The 27,342-nt window shown below is 40.8% G+C and overlaps 1 protein-coding gene across 1 annotated transcript in view; it reads left to right on the forward strand.

Annotated features, from left to right (window-relative positions):
- The first annotated feature begins 5,378 nt into the window (after positions 1-5,378).
- LOC149065324 (uncharacterized) overlaps positions 5,379-27,342 on the forward strand; it is a 38,648-nt gene continuing 16,684 nt past the window's right edge. Inside the window, exon 1 of the mRNA XM_089254170.1 lies at positions 5,379-5,603. The gene's annotated coding sequence lies outside the window, so the exon portion shown is untranslated. The remainder of the gene's footprint in view (positions 5,604-27,342) is intronic.

Consider the following 27,342-nt stretch of genomic DNA (forward strand, 5'->3'; position numbering starts at 1 on the left):
CCAGAGACATCGCAATGCGAGTCCGTCACTGTGACCACTCGATCACCACAGCAGCACATATTTGTTCACTCTTTTAGTCACTTCATTCCGATGCTCGTGCACTTTAACAGTTTAACGGGGTTTTTTTTTCAGCAATTTTAATTACGATCGTGGATTGTGCCTCCTTTTGGCGATGGTTTTTCGATGACAATTGGCGATGTTCCGTCTTTTACGGATTGCTATTTCACAGATCCCAGTTTACCGTATTTTTCTCAATGAAATAAGATTATCTGACCATTTGAATATTTTTTCCGTTAAATACTGCACCTTTTTTTTTTTAACTGCGATTTGTAGCAGCCCTTTATTTTCACGCTCTTCAGCAATTTTAGCAGTAATTAGCAAATTGCATTTAAAGCAATAAATTGCAATTTTGGTAAAAATTTAGTGGCATCCCGTATATGAAAACGCATTTTTGTCTTGTTTTCTCTTCGATAATGAATTGTGTGTGATGAATTTTTATTTCTGTTGGGGCACGATGATGATGATGATGTCAATTCATATATGTATATATACATTAGATCAGTCAACTTCACCTTTGCCGCTGGGGTCAAAGGTGACGCTGGGGTCCCCCCCCCACGCACCCCTCCGTATCTCCACCCATGCTAATTATGAACGTATAAATTTATTTGAACCCAAATTAATGTTACCAATATCAATTGCAACGGGTGAATAACTTTGTCAAGTCGGCTTGCGGGCCTCTTATGTCATCGTTGCTCACCATAGGTTGAGAAACAATGTCCTAGACCAGTGGTTCTCAACCGGTGCTCCCCGGAGCCCTAGAGGCTCCTTGGACACTCCTCAGGGGCTCCGTGGCAGCCCGAGGAAAATATAAAAAAACAATAAATTTGAAAAATATATAAATAAATATTTTAAATAATATAAATAAATCAGTAACTTTTTTTATGAATAAATAAAAAATAAGCCTACGGGGCTCCGCCATAGAAATTACATACCAGAAAAGGCTCCGTGAGTCAAAAAAGGTTGAGGACCTCTGTCCTAGACCATAGATCCTCAACCTATGACCCGCGTTTGCATTATGAAATATTGAGTGAAATTTTGCTACTATGAAAATCGAATGAAAATTTAATTGAAAAGTATTATTACGAAGAAAAAACTTCAATCAGCCCCTACTTGACTTGGACCCGAGAGACCGGCCATTTAGACATACACTGACCCTTGTCATTCTTTGAAAAGTAAATGCAAAGAGATGGTATTTATTTCGGCCCGAAATGTACTGAGAAATTGAATTTTCTGGATGTTATGCCGAAACTAATATTTGTAAAGAAAAGTGATTTGTTACCTTGCAGACCGGGCAAGAGAGTGCGTTAACCAATACACCAGACACACACTTTTGAATTCATTATATGTAAAACGCATTAGCGCACTTGCCCCGTATGCAAGGGGGGCCGGATTCAATTCCCGGAGGAGACAAATCACTTTTCTTTTCAAATATTCATTTCGGCATAACATCCAGAAAATTCAGTTTCTCAGTAAATGCAAATATTGCCTCATCTAACTTCATTGTGAACTGCGACTGGTCCGAAAACCACTTGGTAGCCCGTGACCATCGAAATGTTCAGCAGTTTTAGCCCGGACCCATGCAGCTGAGAGAAATAAAAAACAAATACAAAAACAACCCACAGCAGGCAAAACGCCCAACGGAATGGCTGGTAAAAATATGTCCATAATAAATATGGATGTCATATAATTTATTCTTTAGATCAATGTTTCCCAAAATGGACAAGGGGGCGATGGAAGCTATGGACTTAATATAGGATCCTATGGGTTCACTTGATTTAGGGGGCGATGAGAAAAAGAAATTTCTGATGAAGGGGGCGATGGAACAAAAAGTTTGAGAAACTGCTTTAGATCATAGTTTTCCAACCTTTTTTGTTCCATCCAGGGCCGCAACTAGGTGTTTGGTCAGCCGGGGCATGTGTGCATTTTGGCACCCACTTGTAATGTTGAAGGAGAGGTTTGAGAATAAAATTTGCGCCCCTTCTGGTCCAGTGCCCGGGGCACGAGACCCTTCTGCTCCCCCTAGTTACGGCCCTGGTCCCATTGCCCCCTTCTTCAGAAATTTTTTCTCCAATCGCACCCCCCCCCCCCCCCATGCAATTTAATCCATAGGATCCTATGTTAAACCCGTAGCTTCTACCGCCCACGTTGGGAATCACTGCTTTAGATTAATAACATCCTATTATCTGTCGTTCAATTTTTTTGCGAATGAAGTTTGCATGTGTGGTGCAGGAATTAAGACGTTTCCCGAGTTTTTCTCAACCCCCAGAATTAGATTGCTCAATTCAGAGATTCGATCATCGCTAACCATACGAGTAATTTAAATAAATTAAAAGGAACTTATATATCAACAGAAGAGCATTGGTATTTTAAGGAATACAAGACATAAGACACTAATATAAACTTAATAATTGCACTTGCATGATGAGAGAAATTTATTTTCTCTTGTGTAATTTTTGCAGTAGATGGCGCTAAAACCCCATAATCACTCACCCTAACGCCTAATTGTTTAGCATTTGAGGGAATAGAGAAAGGGATAATGAGTGGCAGCTTCTCCAAGTAAGGGTCACTGCGAGTGCTGGCTGAATCCGATATTATGTTCGTGCGCATGTCATGCATTAATCAAATTATGTTGAGGATGTTCTACCATCTAACTGAAAGTCATAAAAATCACAACAAAATACCATCTTTTAAATGAGTGTATTTTTCTAGTCCGGGTGTGATTGCTCGCTTCGAAGATATTTTTCTGAGAATTATTTCAGTGGTGAAGAAAAGCTTGAAATTTATCGGAATCGCACTTATTCTCATCGTATTATCAGTTTAAGCGTAACATTGAGCTTACTGATTCAGTGCGTTCAGACGCATACGCGAGAAGGTAATTCCAAGAGACGAGCTGGATGTTGATCAAACCCGGAGATATCTCCCCTGAAAACTGTCTCTGGGAAAATTTTCTCGAAACCTTCTGTTGGTCACATACATTTACCACGTATGAAGCAGCCATCAATAGACAGAGTAATTAAAGAGCCGATACAACGCGCATCCAACTCCAATGATGCTCGCAAATACCGTGGGGCTCACTTGAAGTATCCAAAACCTCTCAATACTTGGACCAGATTCGATAATTACGAGGCCGTTACTAAGGGGCCATTCAAGTATTACGTAAGCAGATTTTCAGCCATTTTTGACCCCTACCCCCCCCCCTCCGCCGTCAGCAAAAGTCAGCAAAACACTGACCCCCTCCAACCTTGTCAGTAAAATTTCGTCAGCAGTTTAGAATATTTCATATCTTCAAAAAGGGGTGGTTGATGACGTAAGCAACCTTCAAACCCCCTTCCCCCCCTTGTCATCAAAAGTCAGCAAATCCGAAACCCCCCCCCCCCGATGCTGACGTAATACTTGAATGACCCCTAACCAAATTCAATTCACGTCGCATTCGTAGATGTGATTCGAGTTTGATCATATGTTTGAGTTCACGTGTGGGTGCACTTCCGAAACTACTACTACTACTACTCTAAACCACACATGCACCTCGTCCATATTCCTCTGCGGTACCTCTAACGAATTTGTACATGTTGGAATGTACGTGTAGTGAAACCTAACATGAAGTTAGTTTCCGTGTAATGATTGTTATGTGTAGTGCTGCCATCTGCCACCAGTTTTTCTTACTATGAGTGAAGCGTAATGATTGAATAATTTACATGAACGGTGCTCGTGACTCAACGAAGTTGAAATGAAACCCCCTTCACTATACGTACGCACTGAGATCAAAAAGTGCCAATGTTATCAAGAATTCGATCACTCCTTTGCTAGCAACCGTTGCCATCTACAGAAAACCCCTACAGACTAGTCTTCCTTTAATGCAGAGTATTTTAACCAGTGGTTCTCTCACGCATCCCCTAGAAGTCCTTGATGTGTTTTGGGGGGGGGGGTGGTAAGGATCCATGAGCTTTTAAGAGAAAAAAAACTCATTGTCTTTACATTGCTACTTTGTGAAGGTTTCCGTGATCTTCATTTTATCGCACCGGAGATCTGTGGCCTTCATTTCATTTTCACCGGGAGTCCGTGACTTTCATCTTATTGGCACAGTACGTCCGCAGACTTCATCTTATTCGCATAGGAGGTCCATGGACGTGAACCTCCTCAAATCGTCCGTGGACATCATCTTATTGGCACAAACTGTCCTTGGAATTGATCTCCTTGGCACAGGGGGTCGGTGGAACACAAAAAGGTTAAGAACCCCCACACTAACGAGTGCAATATGAGAGAGAAGATGAAGACTGGCTATATCAGAGAGTTGCTACCACATTAGGGATTTGAATAGCATTTAGATTGCCCACCGGAGGAGCTTCCAATCAAACTGAGAAAGGTACAAAAACTTAATATGCTAACTTAATCGCTTCATCAGGGGCCATAATTAAACGTTCTTTTCCACTGCAAATCGCAAAATTCGGTCGTCGACATTACTTCTGAGTGCTCAGAGAAACCTTTAGCGTGTTACACACAGATTACTACAACAATACGAAAAAATAGACCGTATAGTCTCGTTATAACCACACACACACGAGGTCATTCGTGAGAGTTCATTCCAGCGAACAATTAATACTTTGCTCAAATAATTCGGTTCGGTTTCTGATCCGAAAAAGAAACACTCTTCAAAGATGGGGGACTTTAACGCACGCAATTACACGACCCATGTATACAATTATCTCAAGGCCACCAAAGTAAGTCCCCCCCCCCCCCCACTTACAAATCCACGAAAAGAATCAGAGAATCCTTTTGTTCCAGCGCAAGATGGTGGATAAATAGTATTCATGATTGTTGAATCGTAATATAGGACGTGATTCTCTCTTTAAAACGAATTATACTCTTAAGAGTAAAAAAAAAAAAATGGCTCTAAAAGCTCTCCCTTTTTCTATCTCTCTCTATCTCTCACTCACAATAACTTTTTCCGATGACCTTTTGCTCATGGTGAGGGTGAAGACGATGTCTATTAGGACTTGCTTGGACCGATTGATGACCTCTAAACAGGGAAACGGTACCCACTCGTTTTTTAAGAAAAGAAAAAGGGGAATCCGTTTATAACATTAATTCTCTAACCGACCTATATATTTTATATGTGTACGTATCTAAAAAGAAGAAGAGTAATCGAAAGTATTAACCGAAGAAGAAGAAGAAGAAGAATAGTAATCACAAGCAAGGTCATGGACCTTCTGCTCGAGTGACCTTTTCCAAATTGATCCCTGGTGGATGGAATAAGATGATCCTCCATTTGTTATGTATTTTCGACGTGGAAGTGAAGATTCGCTTTTCCCTTTTTCTTTCCTTAAATGCATCTAATAGACGCTTTCTGAGGATTTTAGTTTCTGTATATAAACAAAACGTCGATCCATCGGGACGATCATTGGTGTCTGAACACTTGGTTCTGGTGAAAGGCAACGTACCTTGTGGTTTGTGGTGAAGAGTCTAACCTTGCGGATCTCTGGTTTTCTCAAGTTGTTCCTCTGCTTCGGTGTGACCAAGATTTCAGTTTGGACCTGTGCTAGAAGGTGAGTACGTCTTTAATTCGTGTTATGATATAAGGGTAACTGTCTACTTGCTGTTGCATAGACAGTTTTTCTGGTGTATTGTTGGTTATATTAGTTTTCATTATTTTAATCAGAATCGCCTAAACTCAGGGCACGACATGGGCGCTTCAAGTGCGTAGGAGACGTACCAATAATATGATTGGAAGTGTCCTCAAGGAAGTGTCCTCGGTCCCATTCTTTCTTCACTTTTTTATCGATAAACTAGATCACGGTATTTATTGATGGGACCGTTAGCAAATTTTAAGATGATGTGAAACTAATCGATGTAGTTGGGAATAAGTGACAGAGAGCTGCTTCGGCCCAACTTCAATATGATTGCAGCATTAGCAAATTAATGGAGTATGATTTGTGTGACAAGAAATTAACAAGTTTAAAATTCCACAGATGCATATGTACGAAGGGCATGTATGGTCAAGTAATGGTACTGTTGAGAAATGCATGGTTACTCAGTTTGGTTTGAAAAACCCACATTTCACGTACGAGTTAAATGGTAATATTATTCGGGATGCAACTAGGGTCACCGATTTCGAAATTCTCATTGACGAGAGGCTTAGGTTTTCTGAACACTATTCAGCGGTGATAAAAATAACGAAATAGAATGCTTGGTTTCATTCTCAAAAAGGTCTCTTTACGTTCACCTAAAGTCATTCTCCCGTTTTTCCGAGGCTAGGTTTCGTCCCGGAATGGAATATGCCGTACGGCTTTAGAGACCCATGTCTACAGAGGGACATATAAGTATAGAATAGGTCGACGGGGTACACAGAGAAGAAATACGCACGCTCTAGTTGGTACACGGAGCTATGAAGAGAGACTTGATTGAGAAATATAGGATTTTCTGGATGTTATGCCGAAACGAAGCATTGGATAGAAAAGTGAGTTGTCTCCTCCGGGAATTGAGCCCGGATCCCCTTGACACCAAGCACACATTTATTTCCGTATGTTATGTGTATTTTAAGGAAATGAAAAGTGTGTCTCTGGTGCATTGGTTAGCGAACTCATATACAAATACAAACACAACAAAGGCCACAAGAGGAAAATTACCCCCCCCCCCAGGTGCTTGAAAAGATACCCATAAAAAATATGGATGTCGAAGCAACCCAATATAAAGGCATAAAGCACTAAACACTAATAATTATTAACATATAATCCACTGCCCATAAAAAAGATTATGTTTGTCTTATTCTATTCTCCTCGATTTATCCCACCGCGTCTATCGTCTTTTTAAATGTAACAACTGTGTTAGAATCCACGATCCCCGGAGGTAAGCTATTCCATTTATTAACAACACTATTAGAAGAAAAACTCCCCGCTACACCAAAACCTAGAATTGTACCCTTACTAAACGATACTGGTGACCCTTGTCGAGAAGTAGATTGACGGTGTATTGATAACTCATGGTGTATAGTATCCAAACCGTTGAAAATTTTAAACACCTCGATCATATCTCCCGACACCTGTGTTTCTCCAATGTAAACATATTCAAGAAATCATTTTAATCAATCAATCAATACCCGGTATGCATTGGGACCCGGGTTAGATCCCCGAATGAGACAAGTCATTTTTCTCCAATGATTCGTTTTGACCTAACGTCCAGAGAAAATCCTATTTCTCATTATATTTCGCACCTAAAAAACATCTGTTAGAGACTTGATTCTTTGAATATGTTTAATTTGGAGGAACGCAGGTGTCGGGGGATATGATCAAAGCGTTTGAAATTTCCAACGGGTTAGATAGGATGGGCCATGAGTTATAATTACGACGTCAGTCGAGTGTATCCACAAAGGGTCACGAGTATCGTTTGATAAGGGTGGTGGCGTCGCAGTAAATTTTGTCTCCAATAGGGTTGTGAATTTATGGAATAGCTTACCCCACGGGTGTCGTCAATTCTAACTCATTTGACACGTTTAAAAATGAAATATGATATTCGTGCTGGGATAAATCTTTTTGTGGGCAGTGTATTTTTCTCATAGTTTTTAGTTAAAAATGCTTTTATTTTCGGTTCTTTTTGTTTGTTTCTTTCTTTCAAACCGAGCACAGCTCAAGTCATGGTGACTACTTCCTGGTGAGTTGTGCCGTATTTTCTGTTGCTGAATTTTTAGGTATATTTGGTGTCCATATTTTTATGGGCATTTTTATTTCAGCCTCTCCGTTGGGCAGTTTGCCCGTTGTGACTTTTCTATGGGGAATAGGTACGCAGGTACTTCCAGCCGATCTCCCCGTTAAAAAGTCTCGCCGCACAGAGCAACAGGCCTACAGCGCTATAATTATTCATTCATTACACTTAACGCTCTATGAGTGTTGAGGAAAAAAACTCATAGTTTAAAAAATTGGTTGCAGATGGCAGCACTACACATAGCAAGCACTACACGGAAACAAACTTCACGGTAGGTTCACCCCTATACGTTCACACACATTTCAACATGTACCAATTCGTTAGAGGTGCATGTCTGGTTTAGTAGTAGGTACTTCCAAATAGGTAGGGAGGCCACATGATGATTTTTTTAGACGCCGTTCCAGTTTCTAGTTCGCTTAGAACCGCTGATGAGTACGAAACTGTTCCATGGAAGAAAAGAAAATATCAATATTTCTCTAATACTCCGTGCGTATAAACAATTGAAATACTTATTAATGATATTAATTTTATTCAAAATTTATTGATTGCAGCTTCGATACTTCTACCGATAAAAAAGCATGGTATTCAGCACAGATATGTGATCTGGTTCAATCGTACTCTTCCTCCGGGCGATCACTGAAGATTCCCGAAAAGTTATTAGTGTCATCGTGGTACGCCTTTTACACTTAATAGCTGCACTGGCATGATAAATAAGAGCAATTCATTTTATTTTATAATTTTTGCAGTAGATGGCGCTAAAAACCCATAATCACCTACCCTTCGCCCCAACGCCTGGTTGTTTATCATTTGAAGGAATAAAGAAAGGGGTAATGAGTGGCAGATTCAGTAATTGTCATTACGAGTGCCGGCTGTATCTGATATACTGATCGTGTACTTATCATGCATTAATCAAATTATGTTGGGTGAGGATGTTCTGCCAACTAATTGAAAGTCATAAAAATCACAACAAAATATCATCGCCTAAAAGAGTATTTTTCTACTCTGGGTCTGATTTCTCCCTCCGAAGATACTTTTCTGAGAATGATTTCAATGGTGAAGAAGAGCTTGAAATTTATCGGAATCTCACTTATTCTCATCGTATTGTCAGTTTAAGCATGACATTCAGCTTTATACTGATTCAGTGTGTTCAGACGCATACGCAAGAAGGAAATTCCGAGAGATCAGCTGGATGTGGATCAAACCCGGAGATATCTCTCCTGCAAACTGTCTCTGGGAAATTTTTCTTGAAATCTTCTCTGTTGGTCACATACATTTACCACATACGAAGCAGTCATCAATTGACAGAGCCGTGAAAACCGATACACCACGCATCTCCATGCAGAGACCATGGTGCTCACACAGTGGTGGATCCAGGCAGGGGCGATCGCTCCCCCAAGAGCCTTCAAAAAAATAGGTGATGGGTTCAGCGCCCCTCCCAAGAGCCTACTAATTCCGGTTACCTTATTTTTTTTCGTTATTAATATCTAATTGTTTTTTTCTTCTCAAATACCCTTTCCCAGAAATTTGTGCACCCTACGAAGTGTGACCTTGAGCTTTTTTCTTCTGGTGGTAATGTCTAAAGAGAATAGAAGAAGCAATAGTCGAAGGAAGGTCAGCTGTAACCCGTGTGGAGACAGCTTCTCAAATTGTTTTGAGAAGCTGTCTATACAGCGGTAACTATTCATCAGAATGCTAAGGAACTTTTGGAGCATTCATCAAGATGCTCCATAGCACTCTGGATTAATAGTTACGGCAGTGGATGGCAAATGGAAGCACTATGCATATCAAGCATTTAACACTAAGAAACAAACGTTAGGCTCACAACACGTACATTCCAACATGTGCTAATTGAAGGAATAAGATATTTTTTGGACTTGGTCGAGGTTAACTCGGAAAGAAAAGTCATCAGATCTCTGCCGGAACTCCGACCCAGGACCTATTGCATACCGGGCAAGCATGCTACCATGTACACCACTGGAGACCCGACACTGCCTTCCTTATTTCATGCACTGTGTCGTGAGTCATTGAGGTAGAGACATTAGTAGCCTATCTTGACTTCAGCAAATTCCCCTCCCCTCACGTGGGACGGTAGAGATAGAGAAAAGACGTCAGAAGTTTTAAAATCGGCCGTGGGGTATCATCTGGTCGCGCAACGTACTTGAAGTTCATGGAAATCAACGAAATTGAACATTTTCCTTGAACTTTTAATGCTACTTGAAATTCTGCGACCGACACGCAAAAGTTTCTTATGCATATTTTATGGTAAAATAAATTAAAACATCATTAATTTTTTAATGTTTATTGGTCGCGCCAAAGTGTTCGAAAAACAGGAATTGACCAAATTTTTGCAAGTTCCTTTGTTCAGCTCTTCGCCCGTTTTGTCAGAACAAAACGACCCAGAATTCGTCACAAGGAGGTGGATTGCACGTCAAGTTCCACCCACACCCTTACCCAATCAACAATTCAAAGTAAGAGTGTGTGTGCAATTTACATTATATTTTAAAACTGGTCATCAAAATTGACTAGAATTCAGTGGTTTACAGTTCCTGTTTCTTTTTCCAAGTGTACACGTTCGAAGTCGGGCATGACTTTTGGAAGAAATCAGGCGTGACTGATTTCGATAACAGCGTAGATCTGACGTAGCTATCTTATCTTCATGTCTGCATACTTTAGTTGAGTCCTCTGTAACTAGTTAGGCACATCTCTCGACTGCCTGAGTGTGACTGCTGCACGTATGAACTGCTCGTGGGAAGACCACTACACAGTGGATCGTGTGTCTACTCCATTTCGAATTTCTCTCTCTCCGTCATATTCTTCACCATATAGATGGCGCAATGAATCAATGAACGCCAAAGTCACTGGACTTTTCCCGTTACCAAGATCTCTTCCAATCCAACTTCGTTACTAGTGTGGAACAAAGTGTGTGTACCTAACAGTCTGAGTACGTATGTAATGTTGTAAGGGAGTTTTGGCTTTTCCTGCCATTTATATTCGAAATTTGAGTGAAGTGAACTGATTGAATATTTGAACTGTTGTGTAGATCTGTTGCTCTCTGCGGCGAAACTGGGCGTTGACTCGCATTCACTCCTAGAAATTGGAAGCCACAGATATAGATGGTGCATCAACAGGAAAAAATCGTTTTCTGGGCCCATTGGATAATACCTTACTCGGTGTGAAAGCTCCCTGTGGTGGCGTATGAATCTGTAGATTGTTTGATTCTAGAAGTAGACAAAAAGATGCTGAGCGAAGACCAAAAGTACTGTATTTATTAGACATATACAAAGCAATGTATTCGGGACATTGTGCAGAGGATTTGTCGATTCGAGATCCTTGTCGTCTGTCACATTCTAGATGACAAACGGCCTTATTCACAGACAGAGTTTAAACTACAATCGCAGGTAAAAGGATCGACACTGATTGGTTAAAATACCGAATTCAACCAATCCATTTCGATCTCCAATTCTTTCACCTACGGTTTTAGTTTAAACACTGTCGGCTAAGTAACTATTTACGGCCGTAAATGCAGCCAATAGAGTGCTAAGGTTGTAGGCCAACATAAGTTAGCCAAATCCTTCTGAGAACTTGAAGTTCTCTTCATTTTGCGATCGTACATGGCCGTGTGGTCCCAAATAAAAAAAGAATAAGCATTTTAGTGACGCGCTAAAAACGTTTTTCCAGCAGATCAAACATTGTGGTATTTATTTGACGACTTTCTTAAAATTGTTAATCTAGTAACTGTGAGAACGCAATGCGTTCTTTGCACCCTTTGAAATTTACTGTTAGCTATGATCGTAGAACACATTTGAGAGAGAGTGGATATGATATAGAAGAACTTTTAAAAAAAATCAAGATAATCCCCCTCTAAAGGAAAAACTATTAGACACTTCGTGGGGTACGTAAGAGAGGTAAACTTTGAAGCTACCGATTACACTGCGATTATTTACTGAAACACTCTCCTATTGTATCCCCTCCCCCAATCATATGGGAAGTATGTGATGTTGATATTAATCTCTCATCAATTCCGCAATAATCACATCAGAGGCATCGAAATCGCCACATCAGAGGCGTTCTAAAAGACCCTGCCCCACTCAGACAGTCAAGAGATGTATCAAACATGTTATCGAGGCCTCAAACAAAGCATGCAGACATGTACATCAGATCTACGCTATTATCAAGGTCAGTTACGCCTGATTTCTCACAACAGTAAGATTTTGAACGTGTCAATTTTGATGACTAGTTTTTAAATATAATTGCAAATGCACACACTCTTACTTTGAATGGTTGATTGGGTAAGGGTGTGGGTGGAACTTGACGTGCAACCCACCTCCTTGTGACGAATTCTGGGTCGTTTTGTTCTGACAAAACGGGCGAAGAGTTGAACAAAGAAACTTGTAAAAATTTGGTCAATTCCTGTTTTTCGAACACTTTGGCGCGACCAATAAACATTGAAAAATTAATGATGTTTTAATTTATTTTTTTTTACTTTATTGAACCATAAAATATGCATAAGAAACTTTTGCGTGTCGGTCGTAGAATTTCAAGTAACATTAAAAAGTTCAAGGAAAATGTTCAATTTCGTCGATTTCCATGAACTTCAAGTACATATAGAAACGTCCTCTCCACTTGTCAATACAAGATTCATCGAAAGACTGGTTATTTGTGGAGATGAAGATCACTGGTTATTGTGGAGTACGGTGCCTTTCAACATATATATACGCTCCAAGGTTGAAATATTCTATCTGCTGGCATAGCTTAGATGGTAGAGCACTCGTCCGGCAAGCGAGAGACCGGCGTTCGAGTCCCCGTGGGGGCAGTGATATTAATCACTCATCAATTCCGCAATAACCACATTAGAGGTGTTCTAAAAACCCCTGTCCCACTCTGACAGTCAAGAGATATATCGAATATGTTATCGAGGCCTCGACTAAGTGTGTGGACATTCGTTGGTCCATGTTGGGGAAGGACAATATGGACCCCCCCCCACCTTTGAAGTCCCGTACGCTTCTGAACCCACAGAATCCCTCACCAATGAGTTCAATGGTGTGTGGCCATGATAAAGAGTGGCACGATCGATTAAAAAGATCTCCACCAATGAAATCATTCTTGAAAAATTCTCCTCGAAGCGAGTAATTAGACCCGGAGCAGGAAAATTCACTCAAAGATTTTTGTGGTATTTATCATTTCTAAATATTGAAGGTGGATGGCAGTATCTCCTCAGCTGCACACAGGACACAAATGCAATATCAAGTTTTTCAGTGAAACTGAGCTGCTGCTGCTATGCGGTCGTGTGGGCGTCGTGCTGGACACTAGTTCTGGATATCCAAGTTCAAACCCCGTTGACGATGCAGTGTTGGTCGGCCGAAGTTTGTTTCCCGTGGCACCCAACTTCGAGGCACGAATGCGAGCCGATCTCCCTATTAAAAAGTCTCCGCACAGAGAGCAACAGGCCTGCAACGGTGAATTATTCAATCATTACACTTCACTAATAGTTAGAAAAACTGGTGGCAGATGGCAGCACTACACATAAATACGAATACAACGCCACAACAAGCAAATGCCCAACGAGGTGGCTGATAAAAAGATGCCCATAAAAATATGGATGTCATATATTTCAAAAATACAGCTACCCAATTAAAAATGCAATTAACAAAAATTGTAAACAATATATACACGTGATAAATATCATACAATGCCCATAAAGAATACTTATGGTTGTCTTATTCAAGCATTACACAGAAACAAACCTCACGTCAGGTTTCAGTTTTTTCCGCAGAGGAATATGGACCAGATGTGCATGTATGGTTTAGTAGTAGTAGCTTCGAGGCGTGAATGCGAGCCGATCTCCCATCTGAAAAAGTCTCAGCGGAGAGCAATCAGGCCTACAACACGATACTGGCATAACATGAAAATTCAAGCATTTCCATCTTTACCTCAGAAAATGGAATCCAGGTGGCAGCATGAACGCGAAACAAGCGCAACTCGACAACATAAATACGTCAGGGCCACACATACACTCAGAACACACATTCCGGCATGTGCCGATTCGTTAGAAATTCCGTAGAGGAATGTGTACGAGGTGCACGTACTGTTAAATAGGCGTAGTGAAATTGAGCTGGCCACACGGTGGTGCACCCCTAACTATATCTACCCCCTTATTACTCAAAGGGGGTCGTCAACTTTTCAGACAGCACATGGGCCAAACTAAGAATTCCGACGAAGTCCGTCAGCCACCAACTCATACTGAGGTATTTAAAACTGTAAGAAGTAATATCTCTCTTCATTGAAAGGGGCTGAATTCAATGAATGCTAACATCTGAACAGAAAGGCAAATGGGGGGAAGGGAGGGGGCCCCGAGTTTACCAGGGGCCTAGAATAATTAAGACCTAATCTTTCCTGCAGTTATTTGTCGTATCAATTATCAATCTTGATTAGTTACGAAATTATTTCTTTCACAAAATTCTGAAAAATGGTTTCGATGAATTGCTTCTTCTACTTATTCTGAAATAACTTTAATTGGTGCTAAGAGGCCGTTCAAATATTATGTCATCATTGATGGGGGGGGGGGGGGTTTCCGATATGCTGACTTTTGATGACATGGGGGGGGGGGGGTTGGATAATGCTTACGTCATCAACCACCTTTTATGAAAATATGAAATATTTTCAATGACATCTTCCTCGATGCGCCAAAAACGAGAAAAACCTTTCGATAATTTGTGGGTAGGCCTATATATAATTGAAGTAACAGCCCCCTATTGATAAGTGCCCTACAGAGCCACTTTGGTGATCTCAATGTTTCGCGGATCCAAGTGAGCTGGAAATGTGTCCGGGCCACTTAAGTGCTCTGGAAATGTGCCACGCATCACTTAAATAATCTGAGAATGTGCCGCGGGTAATTTGAGTGGTGTAGAACCGCACTGGGGACCAGTAAAGTGTTCTAAAATTGCGTCACATGTCACTCAAGGGATCTTTAAATGTATCACGGATCGCTTAAGTGTTCTGGAACTGTGTCTCGGGTCATTTAAGTGATCTGAAAATATGCCACGGGCAGCTTAAATGTTATGGAATTGTACCATGGGACACTTAAGCGATCTGAAAATGTGCCGCTTAGTTCATTTTTACAAAATTAGTTTTGAAGAGGGCAGGCCGCATCAAGTAACCCCCAGGGCCATATTTGGTCCGCGGGACAAGGAACTTTATGTGATTTATCATTATATGGATAAGAGGGTGGGTCGCAATGAATTTATTAAAGATAAATTTCGAGTTCATAGCCTTTTCAAATAACATTGAAATTAACAGAAATTGATTATAATAACATATAAAGGTATTTTCTTCCGAAATTTCAATTTAAAAAAATATATTTTTTTTACATGAAAAAAATTTTTGATCGTGGGAGGAGGGGGGAGCACGAGAGAACCCCCCCCCCTATGCCCCCCTATGCCCCCCCCCCCCGTGTGCGTTTCTGATCCCACCAATATGCGTTAGGTTTCAGAGGGGGCAGAGCTGATGACGAAATTTTGCTGACAAGAGAGGGGGTCAAAAATGGCTAGAAATTTGCTTACGTAATACTTGAACGGCCCCTAATCACGTAATTATTTATTTCGGTAATTTCGAAATTATTTGCTTTCCAATTTTCTTGAAATTACTTTGAATAAATCATGAAATTATCTTTTTCAATATTTATGCAATTATTTTGATTAATTTTTAAATAACTTCTTTCAATTAATCATAATTTTTAATATTTATGAAATACAGTGGATCCCGCTTATAAAATTTTTCAGAAAACCGTCACGAAAAACGCTGTAAGCGGGAAAACGCTTTGAACGGGAATTACTCATGAGAATTACTTAGAGTTGAGACTACGAAAATAAGTCGTACGAAGCGGGACAACGTTCTAAATGGGAGTGTTATAAGCGAGATCGACTGTATTTATCGATTGATTGTAAATTGTATGGCGCAGTATACCACGCGTTATGGTTCACAATACGTACATGAACATTCCGGCTTGCACCAATTCGTTAGAAATTCCAGAAAGGAATATGTACGAGGCTCGTGTACGGTCAAGTGGTCATAGTAGAACACTCGGCGGCATGCGGGCTCTACATAATGTTTTTATTCTAAAAAATGTTCGATGTGCCATGGCAAAAAAAAAGTTCCGAGGGCTATGCGTGGCCCGCGGGACCTGCTTTGTAGATCATCTCGCTCTCTCTCTCTCTCTACTGCATCCCCATTTCTTTATTCCTTCAAGTGTGTCCATTAACCTCCTAAGACCCGACAAAATTTCCAAAATCTTTAATTTATTTAATTAAGTGGTACCCAAACGGGTATTTCAGGACAGGGCCATAACTAGGTTTTTTGCCGCCCGGGGCAAACATTTTGTTGTCCCCACAATTTTAAAATTCGATAATTTTGTAATGGTATTCTTTTTTCTCACCTAAAACTACCCCCCCCTCCCTGAATTCTGCAGACCGGGGCAGTTGCCCCCCCCCCCGCCTCTTCCAGTTACGACCCTGCTTCAGGACTACATGCTAATAAAGTTCTCATACATTTGCAGTTTAAAAATACGTGTAATGTAAAAAAGAATAATGTTATTTATAATGAAAAATTTGAAATCCATTTTTTATGCACCTTTACACGAGATTTGCGCTTACAACCTGGATTGCGACATTTCATCTGTTTTGGCAATTTCACTTGCTCAGGGAAATGCCCACCCGTTAAATCGTGCATCATTTACGGGTAAAGGCACCACTTTCTGTACTTTCCGCAGGCGAGCTCTTTCTTCTTCATCTCGTGTGTTTGTAACTTCTCTTTTTGTTAGACTTTCCGTAAAAATTTTAGTAAAAATTTACTAAAATGCGGTTTAAGATCCCAAAGTGCCCCGTTTGCCTGCGGGTACCTGTAATTTCAAATGAAAATTTTTTAACAGAACGCAATTTAAAAATTTTCAAATTTCCTGTAAGGCAGGGATTACACTGTAAAAGTTTGATAAAAATCCCTTTTATAAAACTTGAAAAATCCAACCTATAAATCTCATAGGTTACATTCGAGCAATTGCAACCGATAATCTCTCTCTCTTATTGGCTAAATTTTTAAAACTTTATAAAAGAACTTTTAGAAAACTTTTATAGTGTAATCCCGGCCTAAGAAATAAATACGCATCTTTTAATTTAAAATGGTATCTAAAATAGTTAAATTGTGTTTCTTTCATTAAAAAATGGAAACAAATTTACAAATTGGTCAACTAGTTGCAGCTTGTTGCTTTTCGGCCATGTTAAGTGTTTGCTTCCCGGTATACAGTAGTACAGCCATCTCTCAGAGAACGATTAAAACAGTCTTTCCCCAAATGCGTACCTTAGATCCGGATGCCAGTAAGCAATATCTTTTAATTTTTCATTCATTTTACAAAGGTACCCAATTTGGTTACCGAGGGTCGTTATGGGTGGAAAAAAATGTATCTAATTATTTTTTACCGCCATCTAATGTACAATATAACAAACTAAATGAATTTTTGGTTATTTTATTCAATCCGAGTTACCCAATTTATATCGTTGAATACAGGATGAAGCAATGCAAAATAAAATAAAAATTATTTATTGGACCTGAATTATTAATTTTATTATTAATTATTATACATTAATTGCATCTTAAATATTGTTTGTATTAATAAAAAGAAGTAAAAAATTTATTCAGCAATATCATACCAGCTTAGATGTAGGGTAAAATTGAAATTCGGGTCCGCGGTGGATTGAATATTCGAATGTTACAATTTCATGCCAATGTCATATTGTGTTTCTCCAAGATTGAAGGAGAATAGGGCTATTTTAAGCTTGGTGGTCTGTATAACGGTCACACAGACGTAATGAACAAAAAAAATTTGTTAAATTCATCCAAGGATTACTGCTACTAAACTGGACATGCACCTCGTCCATATTCCTCTGCAAAACTTCTAACAAATGGATTAGTACATGCTTGGGTGTGTGTGTACTTATAGCGAACCTTCCGTGAAGTGTGTTCTGTGTAATGCTTGTTTTGTGTAGAGCTGCCGTTTTTCAAACTATGAGTTTTTTCTCAACTCACAGTGAGTGAAGTGCAATGAATGAATAATTATACCGTTGTTGGCCTGTTGCTCTCTGCGGCGAGACTTTTTAACGGGGAGATCGGCTCGCATTCGCGCCCCGAAGTTGGGAACCGCAGAAAACCTACTTCAGCCGACCACCACTGCGGTGACGTTGGGGGGTGTGCACGAACACACTGTGAGCATGCATGTATATGAGTGCTACGGAACCCTTAGCTATGTGAAATCATAGTAAAATTTTTCCATGCTAAAAGCTCACAGACCTCACCCTACCTAAAAAGCTCTTTAGTTAATATCCCCTAGGTTTTAACATTTAACAACTGGATGTTGCGAAGATATATTTTGGAAAGAGAGAAAATTTCAACTGCCCCTGCGGGGAATCGAACCCACGTCCTTTCACTTTCCGGGTGAACGCCCTAGACTACAGAGGCACCGAATTTCTCAATCTTTCCTTGGAGCTCGTGTATACTGAAAGGGACCGTACATGGACGGCCGAACATTTCCGTGTACACGAGCTCCAAGGAAAGATTGAGGAATTCGGTGCCTCTCTAGTCTAGTGGTCTAGGGCGTTCACCCGGAAAGTGAAAGGACGTGGGTTCGATTCCCCGCAGGGGCAGTTGAAATTTCTCTCTTTCCAAAATATATCTTCGCAACATCCAGTTGTTAAATGTTAAAACCTTCGTATGATAGCGGAGAGTGACGTTATCATTGTGTAATGTCCCCTACTTTAAACTGAGTTGGCCTAAATTGAAACTTTTCGTGGAGCCCGCGGGGGAGAAATCCATACTGTGGTGTTTGAGATTGTACGTTAGATCGTTTGATGAGTAAGGTAAATGTCTATGAAAATTGCAACACGAACAAATGTAGAGACCATTCCAGAGCCAGTGTCCGCCGATACGGATCTGGATGCCTGATTCACGCATCGAAATTCAATATTTTACTCTTCCGAATTTCGTTGAGGAGAGGAGTGAAAATACTTTCTGGTAAAATAAATTCTGGGTAATTTAATATGCATATTTTTACCTTGCTTAAACGACCAATCTAACAACCCTCGTTATGGAATCCGAATTCACCAGGATGGATCTCACATTTTCGTTAGCCCTCCTCCACCCGGCCCGCACCCGAATGGGCCCATGCGTTGAGACGGAACTGCTCCGAGCAGGGCCGTAACTATAGGGGACAGGAGGGCAACTGCCCGGGTGGCAGTTTTAGGTGGGAACAAAGGACACTATATTACAAAATTTTCGAATTTTAAAGTTGTGGGGGGGGGGGGCATCAAAATAATGTTTGGTCCGGGCGGCAAAAATCCTAGTAACGGCCCTGGCTCCGAGGGACACACGTGGCTCGTGGGGGGTCACGCGTTGGACCTCCCCCACAATCTTTTCGTTATTTCTTCAAGTGTTAACAGCTCGGTATCATGGGTAGCAGTGTTCGCTAATACGCACATGGAGATGTAGTCATCCTTCAAATGATCCTTTGAATGATCCTCCAAATTTTAGGTAATTTTTTAATTGAGTTATTTTTCTGCTTTTTATCAAAAAAATACCCCACTTTTTGCAGAAATAACTCTTAAAATTTTTGAGAGGAATACAATTTTTTTCCCTTCAAAATTATTTCCTCGGATAATATTGATGGATAGTGAAGATATTTGACAGTTGTTACCGCCATCTGGTGTTTATTCTATACATGAATAAGTTTTTACTCATACCATCTAACTCTTCAGCTATTGGATTAACATAATCAAACACAGAATAAATAGTTTTAAAAATAACATATAGAAATTCTAACGAATTGGTACATGTGGGAAGGTGCGTGTACGTGTAGTGAAACCTGACGTGAAGTTTGTTTCCGTGTAATGCTTCTTATGTGAAGTACTGCCATCTGCCACCAGTTTTTCTATGAGTGAAGTGTAATGATTGAATAATTTATCGTTGTAGGCCTGTTGCTCTCTGTGGCGAGACTTTTTAATGGGGAGATCGGCTCGCATTTGCGCCTCGAAGTTAGGAACCACGGGAAACCAAATTCATCCGACCACCACTGCGGTGACGGTGGGGTTCGAACCCAGATTCTCGCGATGCGAGTCTGTCATTATGACCACTCGACCACCACAGCGGCAACTGTCGGGAAAACACTGCTTTAGAGTGTGACGAACCCTGGCGGGACTTTTTCACGCGGATGTCGGCTGATTACTACTGTACCACTATCTGCATCTAGGTTGGCGATAACATTGGCTCTGACCCAAAATCATTTTTAGATATGCCAATAATGGATGTAAGGGGGTGGTTGGCCCCCTGTCGATAGGAGGGTCTAGGTTGGACAACAATGTTGACTTGTGTAATGCTTTCAATGAGGGTAATAAAACCCTCAACGATATTCGAGTGGAAGACGTGGAGGTCCTAAATCTTCTAAGAAATGTATGTGCAAGCAATGCACCAGGACCAGATGATATCTATCCCAGGGTCCTCAGGGAATATGCTAATGAATTGTTGGGGCCAGTCGCACAGATATACAGGAGTAGTGTTGCTGAGGATATCGTCCCAAGAGATTGGAAACTTGCTAAAGTTGTACCGATATTTAAGAAGGGTAGTAGAGAAGCTGTGTCCAATTGTCGTCCAGTGAGTTTGACGAGCTCCCTCTCGAAAATTTTGGAAATTATTATCGAAAGGCAGTTTGTGAAGTGGATAGACGAGAATATTGTATTGTCGGATAATCAGCATGGGTTCAGGAAGGGGAAGTCAGGTGTGACTAACCTCCTTTTCTTCTATGATCACTTGACGAGAGTTTTGGGTAAAGGCAAAAATGTAGATGTTGTTTACCATGATTTCCAAAAGGCATTTCATTGAAACATGGTAAACTCTTGAAATGTTTACATGAGATTGGGGGCAAATTGCTGAATTGGATAGAATCGAGGTTAAGAGATAGGTCACAACGAGTTATGGTGAACGGGGAATTCTCTGGTTGGGCAGGCGAAAGAAGTACAGTTTCTCAAGGAAGTGTCCTTGGCCCCATACTTTTTCACTTTTTATTGATAAACTCGATCAGGGTATCGATGGGATTGCTAGCAAATTCGCAGATGATGGAGACCATACCTACAGAGGGACATTGCCTTGGTTGAAGGGGTGCAGAGAAGAGCTACGCGTTTCCTTCTTGACGAAGAGAGACTCACATTTTTGAATACGTTTACACTGGATGAACGCAGATATCGAGGAGTCATGGTCGAAGTGTTCAAAATTTTTAGCGGGATGGATAGGATGGACCATGAACTTTTAGTACACCATCAATCGACTGCTTTCACAAGGGGACACTAGTATCGATTGGTAAGGGACAATGCGAGGTTATGGTGTCGCAGGGAATTTTTCTCTAATAGGGTTGTCAATAAATGGAATAGCTTACCCCCGGGGGTAGTAAATTGTAACACAATTGACACGTTTAAAAATAAATACAATAAACATGTTGGGGTAAATCGAGAAGCTATCCATACTTAGAATAAGACAACCACAAGTATTCTTATGGGCATTGTATAATATTTCTTCATGTATATATATTGTTTGTAATTGCATTTTTAATTGAGTTGCTGTACTCTTGAAATATATGACATCCCTCTTTATTATGGGAAACTCGTTGGACCTCGTTGGGTATTTTGCCTGTTGTAGCGTTGTATTTGTACCTCTGGAGGGTGTTCGAGCCCGTTTTCTCGTGATGTGGATCCGTGCCTATGCAGCACCTCCTATAAATAGGAAGCCTCCGCAGTCTGCTTGTGACGTCAGTAAGTAGTCCATTTCCCCTCAGAATACTCAGGGGAAAAAATTCCCTGCTCGTGCCAGTATCAACGTTGTGAGGAAGAGAAATTATCGGGCTCAGAATTGGCGATTTTTATGCCACACATCTAATCACTATGCGGTATTTTTGAGCCGATCAGGAAGATTCTACGCGAAAATAAGAAACGAAATAGGATGCTGTGTTTCCAAATGCGGCAAACTTGCTAGGTAGTCTGAATGACGTTTATGGCAAACACTGCAGAGGCCTTCTATCTGTAGGAGGTGCTGGACTATGACCACACGGCCGTATAGTGGTATTTTATATATACAAATACAATAATTTGCTTGAATTAAAATGTTACAAGCCTAATTATGATTGCGATCTGACAATAGCACCGCACACTCGATGATTACAAGGAAAACATACTAGAACCAACACTATTAATTTTTACAATTTTATAAAAAATTTTATTTTACAACCATTTCAAAAGATATTAAAATGATATAAACTTTATGAGTAATAAAGTTTAGTTTAAAAATATATATATAATAATCAAAATAATATTAAATTCAAATACAAAGATGACGATACATTTTTATATCAAAAAATATCTTCAAAAAAGTTCAAATCTTCAACGATAGATGACAGGGCGTCGTCTTTTGAAATGAAAGTTTTGTATAATCCAGCAAAATATTGTCCGTTGACGATGTCTAAAAGAAAACCCTCGCTTTCAGTTTCGGTTGATGAACGCCGAGCTTCACGGACACACTCCATACCAGGGGTGCACATCCTCTGGCCTGCGAAAGGTGTTCTGATTGAAAAGTATCAATACATCGCATCGATATCCATATTTCCTTCAGAAATATGAGGTCGAGACATCCACAATTTTAGCCAAGAAAATTTTCAAAGGCAAGAAAGTTAAATTTGCTAACAAACAAGCAAAATAATTGTGAAACGAAAGTAAAATTTCCAATTATATATATAAAAAAAATTTGTCTAATGCGAAGTTGCCAATCATAGGTAGTCACAAACATTGTCGAAAGTAAGAAGTTGCCAATTATAATCAAATAAATTGTCAAAAGTTTGTAAAGTTGCCAACTATCGTTAAACACTGCTGAAAAATTGCCAGTGACGGGGAAAATATGGATTACTGCAATTCGCAATGGATTAGAATGTAATTCTCACCGAAAAAACCTATGTTTTGCAAATATGTGGCATCAATATATTTATATGATAAATAGCCGTCATAATTATCGTGATATAAGTTATAAGCCATGAGAAATAATCGGAATTTTTGATTCCAGTAAAGGATAAAAATTCAAGAAATCCTTGTTTGAAATACGATGAAGACGGGACATTTTATAAAAACAATCGAGACGACTAAAATTACGGTAATGTGTCCCTTAAAATAAAGATTATGTGGTCACCTCTATATAAACAAGTTTCCTGCCCACGACCAGCAGAAATACAGCATATCTGGCCCGCTGACTGGCCCTACACAATGGAACTTCGGTTCACGAGCGTAATTCGTTCCGTACCATAATTTCTATAGCGGAGCCCCACATAGGCACTATTTATATTATTTATTTACTAAATTTGCTGATTCTTTCGTTTCAAAAATTATTTCAGTGCCTCTTCTCATTCAAAAAAAAAACCATATTGTTCTGGGTCAGCTGCGGAGCCCCTGCGAAGTGCACACGGAACCCTAAACCCCATTGATGTCGCGGAGCATAGGTGGAGAATCCCTGAACTGAAGGTTTTCACTTGGGAATCTCCCGCTTGCATCAAGACACCCAACATTAGGGTGAGCAAGTCTTTCACGGAATCGTGGTAAGAATGCCACTAACGAAATCCGTGACGTCTTATCGAATGAGCCCCAAAACAAACGAGAGCCCTAAAGTATTGAAGGGCTCATTATAAATGGTAATTTTTTGGGGGTCGCACCGAGCACCATTCTCAATGTCTGCCACATTTCTTTTATGAAAATAGGAGGTTCACGGTTTCAAAGTCTATTTGTCAAAGACCACTGAATCAGTTCCAAAGATGAAGATCATGGTTGATCTGCTACAATACTTCTTTACCACACACCAAACTCCGGTCCTATATCGCCATACGGCAATTTCCAACCAGCGGAGTTGGGTGGCACATGAAGGCTCCATCCATCGGTGGTCACCCCAGATTCGGTAGGTAAGGAACTTGCTTCTGAAGTTCTATGCCGGAATTCGAACCCGTCGACCTCGATGGTAACCTTCGTTGTGCATGACAAGAATCTTACTCCTGCGCAGCTCAGGCGCTCTGCTTTACAGTACTGGTACCCCCACGATCGATAAATCATTTATGCTGGTGGCTGTTGTCAGCATTACACACACTGGTGCTCATCATCTGAAGGAAAGGTGCTCTACACTCTTTTCTTCAGAAGAGAAGACCTACACCTATAGAAAAACGCGCATCACATGATGGCTTACCCATAGGGGGAAGGGGGGGGGGGAGATAAATCCTGCCTGAAGGTTCGCGATGGATCAAAAACATTTTATATTTATAGCATAAAGTTGCTACAGAAGGGTTTGTGATATCGCCGAAGGGGGTCCCGGCTCCAGGATGTGGAGTGATGAAGACCACTATTGTACAGGGTGTCCTATAAGTGCAAGCACGGCCTTTATCCCATCAACCGTTCCTCGTAAAGATATGATTTCAATTCAAAAAAATAAAAACCAACTCAACAAGCGTTAAAAAATTACTCTGTAGCAGTTTTGAGAGTGAAAATATCAATAATTGAAATATAAATTTTTATATGGTTCCTCCTCTAATATAACTTCCATTCAGAAAGTTGTTTCCCTGTCTCTGACAACAGAAAAAGTTCCATGTTTCCAAGTGCAATATTCGCAGAGATATTCGAATTCGAAAAACGAAGGAAATTTGGGAAAGAACGGCGTTAAATGCGGGTGAAACGGTTTTTCCACATTCAGCGCTGTTCTTTCTCAAATTTCCTCCGTTTTTCGAATTTGAATAGTTCTGTGAATATTGCACGCAGAAACACGGAATTTCTTTTGTTGGGCATCAGGAGAGAGATGGCAACAACTTTCCAGTTGGAAGTTATCGCCCTGAAAGCGTGTACGTGTTGTGAATCTGACGTGAAGTTAGTTTCTGTGTAATGCTTGTCATGTGTAGTGCTGCCATCTACCATCAATTTTTCTAACTATGGATGAAATGGAATAATTGTACCGTTTGTAGGCCTGTTGCTGTCTGTGGTGAGATTTTCCAACGTTTGCAATACCACTGTCGTTTCTCATGGGCAAGATGCCAAGATATGAAGGGGGGGGGGGGTGGAGAGAAAAAGAAACAGAACTGGGGCGTTTATCACCTGAAGGTGAAACGATAATATTTCGCAGAGAGAGTGAAGTGGGAAAGGAATGCAACGACCCACGAGGCCACACGAGTTGCTTCCGCCCCAAATCCGAGGAGAAAGAACGAAAAAAAAATTGACACAAAGAAATTAGGGCGAAAATTATTTCTGCCCAGGGCCGCAACTAGGTACTTTGTCATCCGGGGCAAGCCGGCATTTTGGCGCCCCTTGCAATGTAGAAGAATTAGTTAAAGGGTGAATTCAGTGCATCCTTCTGGTTCAGCACCCGGGGCACCAGACGCGCCTGCTCTCCCCCAGTTGCGAATCCGTTTCTGCTCTGACGGACCCCACTCAGACAGTCTCGAAATCCGAGGTTAAACCGTCAAAAAAACTTTTTTTTTCACCAAAAACAAGTTAGGGAAAATAATTTTTTTTTTCGAGGGGGTGCCAAATTCGTGGTGAAAGGAGAAAAAATTATTGACGGAAAACAATTTGGAAGAAATGGTTTCCGTCCAATTTAAGGGGCACCAGAGATTCGAGGTGAAAGAGAATGAAATTAATGAGCAACAAAAACAGGGAAATGACTCTGTTGTCCGCTCTCCGACGGGCACCACCAAGAGGGTGGAAGGGCGAAGAAAAATTTTTTTTGCTAGGAAGGAATTGTTGGGAGGGAGGGAAGCAGGGGCGTCGAAAATAGGTCCCGCACTGGTAGGGATTTTTTTTTCGAGTCAGGGGCCGTTCAAGTACTACGTCAGCAAATTTTTAGCCATTTTTGACACCCCCCCCCCCGTCAGCAAAAGTCAGCATAACTCTGACCCCCCCCCCTCCCCCCTTGCCAGCAAAATTCCGTCATCAGCTCTGCCCCTCTGAATCCTAATGCATATTGATGGGGTGGGATCAGTCGTACACAGGGGGGGGGGGCATAGGGGGTTCGTGCCCCCCCGATCAAAAATTTCTTTTTTTAATGCAAAAAAACAAATTTTTTAATTGAAATTTATGTTATTATAATCAATTTCTGTTAATTTCAATGCTATTTGAAGACTTTTTTTTTTATACCGAGCACAACTCAGGTCTATCGCCATAGGCAATTTACTACCTAGCGAGTTGTGCCGGAAGTGTAAGTGCGTGTACCTAACAGTCTGAGTGCGTATCTAGTGTTGTGTATGATTTTTCAGTGCTCCATCTATATCTCAGAAATGAAGTGAGTGATGTGTAGTGACTGAATATTTGTACTGTTTGTAGGACTGTTGCTCTCTGTGGCGAGACTTTTTAACGTGGAGATCGGCTCGCATTTGCGCCTCGAAGTTGGGAACCACAGAAAACCAACTTCAGCCGACCACCACTGTGGCGACGGTGGGGTTCGAACCCGGGTCCCCGCGATGCGAGTCCGTCACTATGACCACTCGACCACCACAGCGGCTCTATTTGAAGGCTGTGAACTCAAAATTTATCTTTAATAAATTCATTGCGACGACCCACCCTCTAAGCCATATAATGATAAATCGCGTAAACGCCCTTGGCCCGCGGACTAAATATGGCCATGGGAGTTATCTCCCTGCCGTTTTTCCTCAAAAATGAACTAAGCGGCGCATTTACAGATTGCTAAGTGGTACAATTTCAAAGCATTTAAGCGACCCGTGGCACATTTTAAGATCACTTAAATGACCCGGGACACCGTTCCAGAACACTTAAGTGATCCGTGACAGATTAGATGGACATATTTAGAGATCCCTTGAGTGACATATGGCATAGTTTTAGAGCACTTAAGTGGCCCCCAGTGTGGTTCTACATTACTCAAGTTACCCGCGGCACATTGTCAGATTATCTAAGTGATCCGTGGCATATAATTACGGATCACTTGAGTGATGCGTGGCACGGTTCCACAGCACTAGATCCGTGAAAAATTTAGAGATCACTAAAGTGGGCTATGTAGGGCACTTATCAATAAAGTGGGAATGTTAAATAAAATGGACGTAATTGTTATCCAAACCCCTCTCCCCCTTGTCATCAAAAGTCGGCAAAACGGAAACCTCCCATCGATGCTGACGTAATACTTGAATGACCCCCTCACTTCTGATCACCCTTATGAGAACCAAATACAAAATGGGAAAAAATATGTCCTGGAACCATTCTCTGTGTAATCCAGCCAGATCAATATCACTAGGTTCTCGCAAGATTTGGGACCTGGGACGGTACATTGACCCATCTTGACGAACAAATCCTGAACTATTATAAGCAAAAGTCCTCATTTACCAATGAGTCTTTCTTTCCCCCCCCCCCCCCCCCATCAGTCAGACACGAATATCATGATTCGTCAATCATTACGAAGATTTAGATCATATATAAAAATCCCTTTTCATTTACGGAATATCCACTGGTAATGAGAGAGCTGCCATTAGAAACTGATTCAGAC

This window comes from Pholcus phalangioides, unplaced genomic scaffold (assembly GCF_987345545.1).
Source record: "Pholcus phalangioides strain wild (caught in Gottingen) unplaced genomic scaffold, Ppha-v1.0 ptg000040l_1, whole genome shotgun sequence".
Classification (NCBI taxonomy): Eukaryota; Metazoa; Arthropoda; class Arachnida; order Araneae; family Pholcidae; genus Pholcus; species Pholcus phalangioides.